The sequence below is a fragment of the Onychomys torridus genome, chromosome 18 (assembly GCF_903995425.1).
Source record: "Onychomys torridus chromosome 18, mOncTor1.1, whole genome shotgun sequence".
Lineage (NCBI taxonomy): Eukaryota > Metazoa > Chordata > Mammalia > Rodentia > Cricetidae > Onychomys > Onychomys torridus.
The window spans coordinates 60091237-60105791 of NC_050460.1; the positions used below are offsets into that span (position 1 = coordinate 60091237).

The 14555-nt window shown below is 42.0% G+C and overlaps 1 protein-coding gene across 1 annotated transcript in view; it reads left to right on the forward strand.

Moving 5' to 3' along the window:
- Positions 1 to 14555, forward strand: part of LOC118569968 (heat shock transcription factor 2 binding protein) — an 85632-nt gene that overhangs the window by 51034 nt on the left and 20043 nt on the right. The window lies entirely within an intron of this gene.

Sequence of the window (14555 nt, forward strand, 5' to 3'; positions counted from 1 at the left end):
TTGCCTCTGCCTCCTGAGCGTTGGTATTAAAGGCATGCACCACCACCACCCAGTTTAGTTTCTATTTTCTATAGTGATTATTGTATCTTACTAGTTCACTGCTTCCTGTCACACACTGTTCACTTATGTAGATGAACCTTTTGGGCTGTTTATACAGCTTTGACATGTTACAGACATAGATGCTGGAGTCTTCTTTGCACATGGAGATGTGCTGGCATTTCTTTTGGGTGGATCCTAGGCACAGAATGGCTGGGTCAGATGGAAGAGGCATATTCATGTTTTTAAACTGTCAACTGCTCTGCCATTCACATCCCCACCAGAGGTATAGTATCAGCTGCTTGTCCTCACAGTTCTTGGTCTGCTCACACTGTTTAGGTTTAGATATTCCAGTAGGGATGTCTTGGTACCTCATTGTTTCATTATTACTAATAGTGTTTGAATGAAATAAAAAAGAGGGAGGCTGGGGAGATGGCTCAGAGCAGTGGCTGCTCTTCCAAAGATCCTGAGTTCAATTCCCAGCACGCACATGGTGGTTCACAACCATCTATAATGAAGTCTGGTGCCTTTTTCTGGTCTGCAAAGATATATGCAGGCAGGCTACTGTATACATAATAAATAAATAAGTCTTTTTTAAAAAGAATAAAAAGGAGGACAAAACTGCTCCTAGGCAAAGATTTACTGTAGATATGAGGAAGAGCATTGCCAGAGGCAGAGACATCTGGGAGAGCCCAGAATGACCTTGAGCTGGGTCACGTGAGGCGATGCGGGAGGGGAGAGCCAGGAGACCAAGAGGCCAAAGGCCAAAAGAATAAGTAAAAAAAAAAAAAAAAAGAAGAAAGAAAAGAAAAGAAAAAAGAAAAAGGATAGTGCAGCCAAAATGGCTGGATTGTATAGGGAAGAGCAGCTGGGGGAAGGGTAGAGTAGGGTGCAGGGCATATCAGCCAGGACCCATAACAGGTAGGGACTGAGGGATGCTGGGGAAACTGGTGGCCAGGGTCTACTTTGATATGTTAAATAGGCACCTCAGCCATTTGTTAAAGGTTTAAGACCTAATAGTATTGAACAACTTTTCATGTGTTTTGAATCAATCTTGATGGTGTTGTCATCTTAAGAAGCATAAATCCTCAAGGGCTGGAGATGGCTCAGCGGTTAAGAGAACTGGCGGCTCTTCCAGAGGACCTGGATTCAATTCCCAGCACCCACATGGCAGCTTACAACTGTCTGTAGTTCTATTTCCTGGGGATCCAACATCCTCACACAAACATGCAGGCAAGAAAATACCAGTGTGTATAAAAAATAAATAAATAAATCATTATAAATTCTTTTTTAAGAAGAAGCATAAATCCTCTAACTAGATTCTTTTTTTCCAAGTTGTTTTGGCTGTTTTTAAGGCCGTTACCATGAGTTTGAGAATAAACGTGTCACTTATTACTAAAAAGAAACCCTTTTAGAAAATTTATTGGGAGTCTGTTGAATCTGTAATTTATTTAGGGGAGATTCGACATATTAGCAATATTAAGTCTTTTAAGCCTATAGCCCAGATGTGTAGGGAATTCTCCTGTGTCTGTATGTCCTAGGAACAGGGTGAACTGACCTCCTTGGCTTCTGGCTATCATTTGAGGGATGTATGTAGAGTGAACATCCTTGCAGTGGGTGTAGAGATATTCTCTCCCTCTAGAACAGAATGTGTTTGGCACCTTTATAATGAAGATATTTAACTCCAGGACACAGGCCAGGCATGCTACTTACTATCTATGTGGAGAAATGTGGATTCTCTGAGCCTGGGGTCCCTTGTACTGAGATGCAGTCTGTGCATAGTCTGTGGCATAGGATCGTGAACCAGCACAAACATGGGTAACTCTAGCTGTAGCTATGACTTAAGAAGTTTTGTCTCAGACAGCAGTGTATTTTCTGTCAGCAGCCTTCAAAATGTAGCATATAGCTTTTCAACCTACAAGTGGGGAGAAAACCTAGGCTTCCACAGCTTAAGGGCTAGTTAGGGAGCTTTAGATCCACATGCCCCCAGGCCTAGATACTCAACTAAACAGCTTTTTTTTTTTTCCTGTTGAGAATACATCATGAAACCAGGTGATTCCTGGCCTTAATATCTGTGTGCAGGGCCACAGTACTAGCCTATAGGGCTAGGGGAGGTGGTTAGGGAGAAGAGAATTGAAGAGGAAGTCCCAACTGAGCACATAGACCACATTTGTACTGATTTATTGTTGTCAGTCTCCTGTAAGGCAAGGCATTACTGCCTGTTTCTCAGGCGAGGAAGCCAAGTGCCATGCTGGAGGTTAGCAGCTGTGTGGCAGTGGAGCTGGGTTTGAACACTGATTGCCTGCTCTGTGGCCCTGTCCCTTACCCTAGCTGCTCTACAGGCACTAGTCAGGGCCATAAACCTCCATTCTGGAGACGGCCTACTTTAGTAGCCATTGGAACTGGCTTTGCTTGGTTTTGCAGAGAATTTTGCTCTCAATCAGTATGCCTGGCTCTGTTTAATCCAGTTTGCACCAGTAACCCTCCAGCAGCCTTTGTGATTGGTTTGTTTGTTCACGAAGGAAGAGATGAAGCTAAGTGTTCTCTGATGCCCTAGCTGTGCTAATCCAGAGTGTTAGTGGGGTGAGTGAGAATCTCAGCACTTGAGCTGAGTTTATGCTTCTCTCTTGGGTGTTCTCTGATGCTGGTAGACTTCCTGCTTTGACTTTGGGTCATGGACAAAATGGGGGTGGTTCCCAAGGTCTCTTAATGTACCATTTTGCTACTGGGGCATCCCAGGATTTCTTGTCCTTGAAGACAGTTCCTGTTCTTTGAACATAGCAACACAGCCAGATCCTGGGATCTGTTGCAAGCTCATCTCACTCAATGGCTTTCAAACAAAGCATGCTGGACTCAAGTCCCAGACACCATCTCTGAGTTATGTGGGTTCTGGTTCATACCACTTTAATTTAACATGTGTTGTCAGTTTGTTTTTGTTGCTGCCAGTACTGCAACCTGGGGCTGCAGGTGTGCTCAGCAAGTCCGCTCCTGAGCTGCTGCCCCAGCCCTGCTGAGAACATGTATTGTCATCAAGTAGGGAAACAGGAACACACTGGCTGCCTGGGAAACGGTACTGCTTGTGCATGGCGAGTATGCTGTTGCTCTCAGGGCCTGACCCTGTGACCTTGGGCCAGGAAAGATTTTGAAGACTGGCTGCCTATACTCTTTTGCCATTAAGTAGACCCAGTTTGTGAAAATGTATTTGATTTTGAGATTCTAATAATTTTTGAAAAGTCTGAAGCAAAGAGCTTGCTAACTCAGAAATCAGTCCCCGCATTATCATATAATCCCATTACAGCGCTTGATGCTTTAAAGAGAACAGCGGCAGACTCACTACACAGATGTGAATTGAAGCTTTTGTACTGGTGAACTGATCTAATCTGCTAGAACTTCACTTCTTGGATCTCTGCAGTGGGAGTCCACTCGGGTCTTACCCCTAGCACAGCAGGTGGTGGCTCTCCCTCCTGTGTCTGATCTACATAGCCTGTGGAAACTTCTTCCCCTTTACTTTGCTTGACTTAGGCAAGTTACTTCTGAGTTGTCAGACCCTCTGCTTCAGAGAAAAGTTGCTGCTGTGCTTATCTCTGGGAAGCTCATCTCGTTCCCTCTAACCTTTGCTGGATTTTGTTTCCTTTCATTTGTTCATCTACGTGGCTGCCTTTTTCCCAGGCTGGGTCCAAATTCTCCACATTCCTCTTAAACCACAGAACTGGCACAGAACTCTAGCAAATAGCTGATGAGGACAATGTGTGTTTGGGTGGTGACCCGTGTTATGTAACTGCTAATATGGACTAGTGTTAGAGTCCCACTTGCAGCTGTGCTGCTGCATCCCCTGCCCGAGGACACAGTGCTGAATGGGCACATGGCGTTCACACCCCATCTCATATCTACTTCTCTGAGTGATCTGAAGCACGGCAAGCTTTCCAGACCGTGTCTTTAGCTCAGACCTTCCTTCCTCCAGAGCTCAGTCTCAGAGTCAGCTGTTGGATGAATCCACATGCACATCGAATGGACATTCACATCCAGTGTTTGCACCAGACTCCCAGTCTTTTCCACACCAGTCTGCCCAGTCTTCCCAGTCCTACTGATTGCAACTTTCCTTCTCAATTTATCAGGCTGTTTAAAACTTCCCAGAGCCGGGAGGTGGCGCACGCCTGTAATCCCAGCACTCGGGAGGCAGAGGCAGGTGGATCTCTGTGAGTTTGAGGCCAGCCTGGTCTACAAAGTGAGTTCCAGGACAGCTTCCAAAGCTACAGAGAAACCCTGTCTCAAAAAACCAAAACAAAAAACAAAACGAAAAAAACTTCCCAGAAACTCTTGATTTCTTTCTAATCTGTCACACCGAGATCTAGTTTTTTTGGAGTCCTAATGACTGTGCTTTCAGATTGTACCTGGGGTTAGAGTAGTAGCTACCACTCCCCTCCCTGTTCTGAGCCACCATCATCTCATGTGAGAACCTTCTGTAGGTCTCCTTGTGGTCCGTCTTCCAGTGCGTGAGTTGGGAGCCAGGAACAGAAGGAAACAGATCATCGACCAGCTTTCTTCATTGAACCAAGAGCAGAGAGAGAGAAAATATTGTTAAAAATCCTCCTTTGAACTAGAACAGGGAAATGTAGCTAAAGAATAAAACTCGAGTAGGGCAGATATTAACTGAGAACTACTTGTTTTGTGGCCTAATTTAGCTTCCAGCTTGTGATCCATCTGCCTCAGTTTACTGTGTGCTGGGATTAGAGGTGTAAGTATCAGTATAACTGAACTTCTTACTCAAATTTGACCTTCAGATTTTGTGGCTCAGGGCTCAGAGAACAGGAGATAAAGCCTAAGTTCAATTCTAGGTAATAGCCTGATAGAGAACACCCAAAGGTCCTTACTAGAGGTGCTCCCCCAACTCTGGTCTTCAGGAAAACACATTTCTTTGACCTTTGAGTACAGTAGGGAAGTCTCTTTCAAGAATGAATAGCCAGGCTGATATTCATGTTGGGTTGAAGGCTTGTTTCTTAACTACCTGGCTGGATCCTGTAGTGGTTAATCTGCCTGTCAATTAGACTAGGCTGCTGTATCCATACATTAGTTAGACATTCTCACAAAAGATGTTTTGAGATGAGATTAGCTTTGGAATCAGTAGACTCAAGTAAAGCAGAGGGCCCTGATTGGTGCAGTGAGCTTTGCCCAGTCAGAGGGAGGCCTGTGGAGGACACAGAGGCTTGCTGCTTGAGCTGGAGCCTGGCCCTTTCTTGCCTCACCAGAAATGCTAGCGCTAGGTCATGATCTGATGGCTTCTAGACTGAAACTGTGTGTTGTTTCTCCCAGGTCTCCATTTCCTGCCTGTGGTTTTGGTACTTGGCAGTCTTTATTACTGTATGCCAATCTTTAGAGTTAATTGTGTTATCTCACTGTCCATCTGCCAGTCTGTCCATTCATCTCCCTCACATCTTTTTGGCTGCATTTCTCAGGAGAACCATTTAGAAAAAGTTTCTGGAGAAACTTTTTATTTTAGCTAAGGTCTTAATGAATTCTTACAAATAGCATTCCAGGATTAAAAAAATATTTCTTTTATTTTTTGAGATTATAATATAATTACATCATTTCCCTCTCCCTTTCCTCCATATAACCCCTCACATTTATCCTTCCTTGCTCTCTTTCAAATTCATGGCCTCCTTTTCATTAATTGTTGTTATATACATGTATGTGTATACATATATATTCCAAAATACACAAGTACAACCTACTCAGTGTGTAAAATGTTAAGTTGTTTTCAGGACTGACCCAGCATCCGTGGTGCTGGATAATTAACAGTTGGTGTGTTCTTCCTGGGAATGACTATTCTCCCCACTTTCAGCATTTCTTGGTTGCCTGTAGTTCTTTGTGTAGTGTTGAATACTCCTTGGTTTTCCCTAATCCACTTTGGCATGTCTGTTGTTGTCCTTATTCAGCTCATTTTTAGGCAATCATGTTGGTGGGACTTCATGGGTTGTAGCTTCTGACATTCCTAGGAGAGACAACCTCACAGCGAACTCCCTTTTCTTCTGCCTCTTAGAATCTTCAACACCCTCTTCTGACATCTGCAGGCACACACATGTATGCAGACACGCATACTCATAAAATAAAAATAATTCTGAAAAAAAACTACCACTAAATATATTAACCTTTGAAGCAGGTGGATAAAAGGTAAAAACCTTAAAAGAAATATCATGGATTGATAGTTGTCTCTCAGAGCAATAATGTGATCTCTTATTTGGAAAAAAAATAACTGCCAACCATGATCTGTATACCATCTCTCTCTTGTATATCACCCTTCTCATTGTCACAGAATGCCTGATGTAAATGACTTAAAGTGAAGGAAGATTTATCTAGCTCCTGGTCTCAGAGTTTTTAGTTCTTCCTGACAGGTAGGGGTGGCTGAGTAGCTCCCATTGATGGCAGACAGGAAGCAGGGAGAAAAAGGAACCAGACATGCCCACAGTGATCTACTTGCTTCAGCTAGGCCCTAATTCTTAAATTCTTGCCCCACCCCCAGCACAACGAAAAACCACCAGCTGGGAACACATAAGCCTGTAGGGAATTCAAATCGTAACACCCATCAAATATCTTTCAAGAACATTCTAGACAGAAGAAAACCCCCAACCTATTAGCCATAAGCCATTGGTAGCAATGGACAGTTCTAAGGGATGCTTTGAGATATTTGTGGTCTTGGATAGGTGGTATAAGATGCACAGGACAGTGATCAGAGGCAGTGGCAAAGGAGATGCTTGAATGATGAGAGTACATAGTCTTAAGAAAAACTATAAGAAGTATCAGAAGTGGCTCCAGTGATGATGGATAGTTTAGTACTCCATGGGCAGTAACTGACAGATCAGCATTATCAAAAGCTCAGCAAGGATGCGAATAATTTGACTGCTGAATACATAGAACACTGTGTCCAGTTAGGGAATATCTGTGTGTTTCCTGCACACATGGTCACCCATCAGAATTGGCCAGTTTATGGGCTACACATCAGGAAAATTCCACAGATGTTAGACAGCCATAATCATATGGAGTGTCTTTTTAGGGTGGAGCAGAATGAAGCTGGAAGTCAGTAAACTGCCTCAGGCAGACACAAAGTAAGAGAGGTAGTCCTAATAGAAGCCAGATGGTGATAAAAATAGCACATCAAAATGGAAGAGTTGCATTTAAATTCTCTCTCTCTCTCTCTCTCTCTCTCTCTCTCTCTCTATGTATGTATGTATGTATGTATGTATGTATGTATTGTATATCGAGTGTGTGTGCATACATACTACTTCAACATGTCAGAGAACAACCCTCAGGAATCACTTTTTTTCCTTCCATTGTGGGATCTGGGGATGGAACTTGGGTTTTCAGCTCTAAGTTGCAAGCACCTTTACCTTGCTATCCAGTGAGATGCATTTAAGTCAGTACATAGTAGAAGGATTAAGTGCTTATATCAAAAAAGAAAAAAATGAAAAATCAGTGAACTAAACTGCTGTAAGAACTTAAGAAATTAAGTGATGGTAAGATGATTCATTGGCCAAAGGTGCTTGCCACCAAGCTTGAGGGCTCACCAAGCTTGAGGGCCCACCAAGCTTGAGGACCCACCAAGCTTGAGGGCCCACATGATGAAAGAAAAACATCCCTTGCAAATTGTTCTCTGATCTCCACAGGCATGTAGTAGCATGTGCCTTTCCAATGAATAAATGAGTGTAATAATTTTGAAAAAGAACTTAAAGCCGAAAGAACCACAAGGAAAAAGTAGAAACAGAAAGGAGAGGATGTTTCTAGGTGGGCCCAACAGCAGATCTGAGAGAAGTAGAGAGAATCAGTGAGTATCCAGTCTAAAGGACAGAGACTAGGACACAGTCTTCCCCTAACAGAGTGCCTCCTTCCCAGTCTTTCTATGCTTCCTGCTCCCTACTCAGCTATGTCCCCATATCAGGGTTCCATCATTGTTATCGAACAAATGAACTTCTCAGTCTTTGGAGGTTATATCAAGGCCACTTTGATTGGAGTTTGGGATAGCCCAGGTTCTGTTTTCTGAGCTTCATACACACCCACAAAGGAAAAGGAAAGAGAGTTGGGTAGAGAAAATACTGCTGGAGAGACGACTCAGCAGAAAGCACTGGCTGCTCCTTCAGAGGACCCAGCACTCATATGGTGGCTCACAACCAGAGCCTCAGTTTCAGAGGATCTAATCAATATTATCAACTTGACAGGTTCTAGAATGATCTAGGAGACAAAACTCTGGCCTGTCTCTGAGGGAATTTTAGATTGGGTTAACTGAGGGGCTCTGACGGAATAAAAAGGGGGAAGTAGAGTAGAGCACCAATATCCACATCTCTAGTCTTCTAACTCTGGAGGGGACGTGTCCAGTAGCCTAATTTTCCCTATGATGATCTCTGTCCTCACAAACAGTGAGCCAGAGTAAGCCCTTCCTCCTCACACTGCTCGTGTCATGGATTCAACCACAGCAAGAAGAGTTATCAGTAGAACCTGACAGCAAACTCCTTTTTTCTTATTAAAATTGTGTGTATGTATGATGTATGTATGTGTGCTGGGGAGGGAGTAAGGTGAGTGTCACAGCTCATGTGGAGGTCAGAGGACAACTGAAGGAACCAGTTCTCCCATTCTACCTTTCTCTGGGTTACAAGGATCAAACTCAGGTCTCCATTGCATTGCCCCCTCCCCTATCTATCTTAATGATCTCAATAATGAGAGGCTGCCTGGATTCCTGTTCACTACCAGAAATGGTTTGTAGAGCAAGGAGCTAAATACCAGCTTGGCCTTTGAGATTATCAAGGCTGCTAGCAACTGTGCTACCACCTCCATCTGAAACATCTTAGTCCTAAGGAAATCAGACCATCCATCATCTCAAGGTTGCACTGAGAGAAAAGCATGTAGAGTTAGAGGCAGAGGAGCTCAATAGTATGGATTGTCATCCTCTACACACGCTATCACGTGGCCCTCAATACCCTTCCTTCACAGTCTTCCCCTAATATAGTGCCTCCTTCCCAGTCTTTCTATGCTTCCTGCTCCCTACTCAGCTATGTCCCCATATCAGGGTTCCATCATTGTTATCAAACAAATGAACTTCTCAGTCTTTGGAGGTTATATTAAGGCCACTTTGATTGGAGTTTGGGGTAGCCCAGGTTCTGTTTTCTGAGGCCTCTTCTCATGTGCATTGTCCAGGCTTCACACTGATAAGGCAGCACTGCTCACAGATTCTTGGGGGGAGGCTTCTGCTCCTGTGGAGCACTCCAGTCCCCAGGAGCCACAGCTCCACCATGCACTCTACCCTGTCAACAGCCACAGGGTAGAGCATGGAAGAGAGCACTCAAAGCATGTTTGAGTACAAGAGACTTGTGGCCTGTGCGAGCTTGTGGTCTTCTTAGGTCATCATTTGCATCTGGGCAGTCCCTGGAGGAGCCTTGATCTGCAATGAGGCTGATGCTGTGAATAATTTATTACACCCGACTAATCAGCATATGTGAATGTGTTTATCATAATGTGCTCTATTAGCATACCATGGCAGATATTAGAAATATGTATATTTCTTAACTTTAGCAGAATTAGGACACCATTTATTTGTTTTTGGCTTTTTTGGCATATACTCTAATTTAAATTGGCATCTTTAATTTCCAAATGTTTGGAGGTTTTTCTGCTAGTTTTCTGTTACTGATTTCTAATATAAGGCCACTGTGCCAGAGAACATGATTCTAGTCCTCCTAAATTTGTACCAGAGAACATGATTCTAGTCCTTCTGAATTTGTTTTATAGTTCAAAGTCTGGTCCATTCTGTAACTGTCCTGAGTACACGTGATGGAGAAGGGTATGTTCTGGTGTTTTTGGGTGGGGGTTTTGTATATATTAATGCTTTCTTGTTAGTTGATGATGCTTGTAGATTGTTTTTGTATGTCTTGGCTGGTTTTCTCTCCACTTGCTCTACTGATGATTGAAGTCATTTGACCATTATTTCTGTGCTACTTTGCCCTGTTCCTCTGAAGCTTGTCTGCTAAAACCCTGTCCTCTCTGTTGTTGTGTCCTCTTGATGAGCTGGCCCTGCTACCATTTCTGAATGCAGACTGCTTTGATATCAGGCTTATTGCTGGATATCATACCCGCTTTTCATCTCTGTACTTCCAGCATACAACGTGTCTTACTTTTCTATTGCTATGACAAAACCCCATGACTAAGACATCTTATAAAAGAAGCATTTAATTTGAGGGCTCATAGTTCTGGGGGCTTAGAGTTTATGATATCATGACAGGGAGCATGGAAGCAGGCAGGCAGGCATGGCACTGGAGCTTGACTAAGAGCTTACATCCTTGACTATTCAAATATACAAGCCTATGGGAACCATTCTCATTCAGATCATCACACTAAGTCTGTTAAAAGTGTCCCCCATTCTGTAGTTGGGACTTGAATATTTATTTATTTGGTACTGGGGTTGAACCAGGGCCTTATATGTGTTAGACAAACGTGCCACTCACTGTATATCCCCAAGCCTTTTTTTTTTTTTTGGAGAAAGGGTTCTTTGTGTAGCATTGGCTCACAGAGATCCACTTGCCTCTGCCTCCTGAGTGCTATAGATAGACTTTTCTTTCCTGCCCACCAGTTCCCAAATAACCAACATGGAGACCCAATTATAAATGCTCAGACAATAGCTCAGGCTTATTACTAACTAGCTCTTACAATTTAAATTAACCCATTTATATTCATCTACATTCTGCCACTTGGCATTACCTCTCTTTCATCTTGCACCTCCTGTTTCCTCTTCATGTCTCACTGGTGACTCCTCTGACTCCACCCTTCTTCCTTGTCCTCAGTCTGGTTCTCCTACCTAACCTTATCCTGTCCAGCTATTGGCCAGTCAGCTTCTTTATTAAACCAACCACAGCATAATTTACACAATGTACAGAAGAATTATTCCACAGAATTTCCCCCTTTTTGTCTAAATAAATAAAAATGAAGGTTTTAACTTTAACATAGTAAAATTATATACAGCAAAAACAGTTATCAAGAAAGAATTACAGTTATCTAGTCCATTTGCATTTGGCAAAATCAGAAAAAATTCTATTATCTGTCTTATCTTTGTGAGTCTAAAGTTTCATATCTAATTTACCTTTTTATCATAACTAAGGAAAACTTTAATTATTCAGTCTTTAACACCATCAAAGACCCGAAGGGTGAAATGTTAACAACAGGGACATCTGGCTGCCTGGACAATCACCCTAGGTTCTTCTGTAACATTGGGATATCTAACTTTGGCCCACAGGCCTAGTATATCTGACAGATATTTCTGAGAAGCAGGGAATTTTAAAGGACTGTCCTACATTGTCATGGAAAAGTTTGGCAGTTGCTTTCTTTTGTGTCCTCCTGGCCCAGTTTGGACAGTATACAGTCAACAGTTGAGGCAAGGGAAGTTTCTTTGCCCAAATGGGTAACCTTTACCATAAAGAAAGTAAACTTCATACAGAGGTTCTTTGATTCTTTTGAAGTAAATGGGTGCTGTCAGAAGCAGATGTGTCTCACTGTCATGAAAAGCCTTAGGTTATTAAACATATTAAATGCCATATCCTTAGGTCTTCAAAGTGTTTGAAGATCATCTCTCTATCTAAATATATCTTTGTATGACCTTGAAAACATACCTAACATGACTGTCTATTTCAGATGGTGATTAATTTATATTTTTTAATTATATGTTACATTTTAAAATAAGCTGCATAAACATGATACCCCAAACAAGGGTAGAAACATACATACTGTATAACAAAAATAACTTTAAATTTGTATCAATAACCCAAACTCCACACCAGTGAAAAATATTTTGAGATAAATAGTTGTTTTTTGGATTAAGGTAGATTTAATAATCTACGCCTTTTCCCTATCATTTCCATATTATGTTCCCCTTCTTTTCTTTAGAAAGAGATCTTTGAATTTATCTCTTTTGTTTAGTTTTTTTTTTTTTTTTTTGACTACGACCAATAACAATTTGTAATCAATCCCCCTTAAATGATAACAAACATCCATAACCCATCTTTTGGGAATATGGGTGTTGTTTTCTTTAGACTGCTTCCTGTTGTCTGGGGGCACTGAAATCTTTGGGGGAACCTTGAGAAAATTTAGAATGGCCAAGTCTTGGTTGGAATAGTCTGTGAGCTGGATCATCTCAGCCAACAGCCTTGAAACTGTTCTAGATATACAAACTGTAACAGAGGCGTTCTGAAATGTTGGATCACCTGGGCCATCCATTTTCATTGGTGTCTGGTCCCCTTGTTCTGAAAGTACATAAATTTTTAACAGTAACACGCATGTCTGTATTAATACAAGTATAGATAGACTGTGTGTTGTACACAAATTAGCCAAAGATGATTTTTTTTGTTTTATGTTTGAGCAGATAAAATATACATTACATGTTTTGTAGTTTTTCTAGTTTTATTTCTTTTATGTTTATAGTCAGGATTTTCAGGGGTTCTTTATCATACATGATCCATATTAACCTGGAATGAATCCACACAGCCTCTCATTTCCTGTGGAAATAAAAGCATAACCTCTTCTCCAAAGTAACATATGTTGGTGGAAGTTTTTTCCTGCTTGCCTGTTGCCAAATACCCAGCAGTTGCTTCTTAAATAAGTGAATCTGAGGCTTAATATTACTTATAATGCTCAGACGGTAGCTCAGGCTTATTACGAACTACCTCTTACATTTAAATTAACCCATAATTCTTATTTATGTTTAGCCACGTGACTTGGTGTCTTTTCTTTCTTTCTTTCTTTTTTTTTTTTTTTTGAGCTGAGGATCGAACCCAGGGCCTTGCACTAGGCAAGCGCTCTACCTCTGAGCCAAATCCCCAACCCTGGTACCTTTTCTTAATATGCATTCTCATCTTGCTTCCTGTGTCTGGCTGGTGACTCCTGACTCTGCCCTTCCTCTTTCCAGAATTCTCCTAGTCTTCTCACCCCACCTATACTTCCTGCCTGGCTACCTGGCTACCAATAAATCAGCATTTTATTAAACCAATTTGAGTGACACATCTTTACAGTGTACAAGAGCATTATCCCATGGCAATCCATGTGCTGGCATAACATGTAAAAGGCTGCATATCTGTCACCATGCACAAAACTTAAGTCCAAGTGGATCAAAGACTTCAACATAAATCCAGTTACTCTGAACCTGATAGAAGAGAAAGTAGGAAGTAGTCTTGAATGCTTTGGCATAGGAGATCACTTCCTAAATATAACACCAGTAGCACAGACACTGAGAGAAACAATCAATGGGACCTGTTGAAACTGAGAAGCTTGTGTAGAGCAAAGGACACAGTCAACAAGATAAAGCGACAGCCTACAGAATTGAAATTATTTTTAAAATATATAGGTTAGTTTAATCTAGCAGCTTTCATGATCTAATGTCTCTTAGCAGCCAAAAAAATAATTAAAACATAATAACATACAGGATGCAGACTCTCTGTGTATTTCACATCTTTGTGTGGCTTTTTTCTTATATATTACTTTACACCCTTTTTAAAGACTTTATTATTTTCAATGAGAGCAATACATATTTATAGTATACAAAGATTGTTCCACAGCAGAGTGTTGGGATTAAAGGCATGCACCACCACTGCCCAGCTCCCCAAATCTTTAAAACATTTAATAACTAGAATCAGGATCTTACTAAGTTGTATAGTTGGCCTTGAACTTGTGATCTTCCTGCCTCAGCCTTCTAAATATCGTGAGATATAGGCTTGTTTCAGTAGGTCTGGCTTATGTTCCACTTACCCTGTTTTTTGTTCCTTACTCCATTAAATTCCTGTTCTCTTCTGGATTAATTTAGTAGTGGCTAACAGTAGTAATTCTTTGTCTCTCCATTGTTGGCTTATTGGCTTTAGTTTTTTCTGTTTGGGTGGGTTAGGAAATAGTCTGTTTAATGTATTCTAGCCACATGCTGATGCTGTTACACCCATCGGAAATCAGGAAGCTTACAGATGTGGACTTCTGGCCTTCTGCTGCTGTTATCATCCTGTCTTGGTTTCTTTTCCTTTTGCTGTGACACAGCATTCTGACAAACACAGCTTAAGGGGAAAGGTTTATTCTCTGCAGTTGAAGCAGTCCACTGTGGCGTGAAGCCAAAGCACCAGAAGCTTGAGGTGGTTCCTCTCATCATGTCCACTGCCAAGCAGCAATGAAGCTTGCCTCTTAGCTCAGATGCCTTCCCTATTCCATAAGGTCCAGGACCAGAAGGAGCACAGTAGCCAGGGAGTGTGTTAAAGGCCTCTCCCCACAGAATCCTGCTGGTGCCTGACACCCTGTCCCAGCATGATCCATCAGGCTGTGTGAAGAAAGAAACTGAGAGGAACTTCTCCTTTTTCCTACTAGGAAGCCAACTCAGCGAACAGGAACACTGCTTTCCCTGCTCTGCCTACCCAGGAGGCACCATTCTTGTCCTGGTCCCTCTGCCTGAGCTGGTGTATTTTTCTGTACCAGGCTGAATTCATTAGTGAAACCTACATCTATTGTGAAATGTGAAAATT